At 34.2% G+C, this 1,746-nt stretch overlaps 1 non-coding gene across 1 annotated transcript; it reads left to right on the top strand.

Annotated features, from left to right (window-relative positions):
• The first annotated feature begins 363 nt into the window (after positions 1-363).
• TRNAG-GCC (transfer RNA glycine (anticodon GCC)) lies at positions 364-434 on the top strand. The gene has a single exon. It is a non-coding gene; the product is annotated as a tRNA-Gly (tRNA).
• Positions 435-1,746: the final 1,312 nt, after the last annotated feature.

Raw genomic sequence — 1,746 nt, 5'->3', positions numbered from 1 at the left:
GGAGGGGGGTCTCTTTCTTGTATTGTCAAAATTGAATATATCTCACATAATTCATATAAAAATAATATATTTGAAAGTATATAATAATACTTAGATATTGATAATAGAGAAACTATATATTATATATAATTATATAGACAAAAATATATAATTATCTTTATTTAGTTATAAAGATGAATTCCAAATATTAGAAAAATAAATAGTATAGTATAAAATATATTATATAATAACTATATAATTGGTTAAATCTATATATATATTATATAAAAATAGCCTAATTATACTCTAACCTAGTATTAATAGCCTAGTATAAGAGGATAGCTCTGCACTGATCTATACTATAGATTGCAGATAAAAAAAAATGCGGATATAGTTGAATGGTAAAATTTCTCCTTGCCAAGGAGAAGATGCGGGTTCGATTCCCGCTATCCGCCCAGGATGAGGATAATGGGTTAATGTTTTTCATTTAATAGGATAAATTTTTAAGTATAGTCGACCGTGATAGTATAGTGGTTCTATCCTCCCCCCTTCTTTTCCTCCCATCTGGAAAGAAAAAAAGCGAATATTATATAGTAATTAATTAATAGTTACCAAGATCAAACCTCAATTTTTTTAGACAAAAAAATTTTGCGGAGACAGGATTTGAACCCGTGACTTCAAGGTTATGAGCCTTGCGAGCTACCAAGCTGCTCTACCCCGCGATAAAGAGAAGAACTGTGAACTAATAGACAAACAAAGATTGAATGCACCCCTATACCATATCTGTACAAATAGAATAGTCCATTTATACAGAATGGTAAAGGGGTCCCTCTATAATCATAGAAATTAATAGAAAGAGATATTTGAATCCTTACCAACTTGATCTTGTTGCCCCAGGCAACAAGCATGCATGAACCATTTCACGAAGTATGTGTCCAGAGAGCCCAAAGTCTCGATAGTTAGCTCTCGGTCTTCCGGTTAAAAAACAACGTCGATGAAGACGTGTGGGTGCACTATTACGCGGTGGGGATTGTAACTTTCCATGAATTTCCCATTTCTCACTCAACGATGGAACTTTGCTTATTTCTTGTTTTAAGGATCGACGAATCAAATGATATTTTTGTTCCAATTTTTGCCTCTTCTTCTCCCTCTGAATTAAACTTTTCCTTGCCATAATGATTCAATTCCTAGTAGTATCAATGATACAAGTCGGATCCTAGATGTAGAAATATAAGAAGGAAGATCTCCTTCTCCATCGAAAGAAATGATATTTTCGCGGATACAACACATACAAAATTAACCAAATTTGCCTGATGTAGAGGCAATCAAGAAAGCCGCATAAGTAAATATATAACCTACAGAAAAGTGGGCTAATCCAACTAATCTTGCTTGCACAATGGAAAGAGCCACTGGTTTATCTCTCCATCGAATCAAATTAGCCAAAGGTGTGCGTTCGTGAGCCCATGCTAAAGTTTCAATCAATTCTTGCCAATATCCGCGCCAGGAAATTAAGAACATAAAGCCAGTAGCCCAAACAAGATGTCCAAATAAGAACATCCATGCCCAGACTGATAAACTATTCATACCAAAAGGATTATATCCATTGATAAGTTGTGAAGAGTTTAACCATAGATAATCTCTTAACCATCCCATCAAATAAGTGGAAGATTCATTAAATTGTGAAACGTTACCCTGCCATAATGTGATGTGCTTCCAGTGCCAATAAAAAGTAACCCATCCAATGGTATTTAACATCCAGAAAACTGC

The sequence above is a fragment of the Cucumis melo genome, unplaced genomic scaffold (assembly GCF_025177605.1).
Source record: "Cucumis melo cultivar AY unplaced genomic scaffold, USDA_Cmelo_AY_1.0 utg000592l, whole genome shotgun sequence".
NCBI lineage: Eukaryota > Viridiplantae > Streptophyta > Magnoliopsida > Cucurbitales > Cucurbitaceae > Cucumis > Cucumis melo.
Note: the sequence above shows the minus strand (reverse complement) of the source record. Positions and strands in the feature narration are given on the sequence as shown.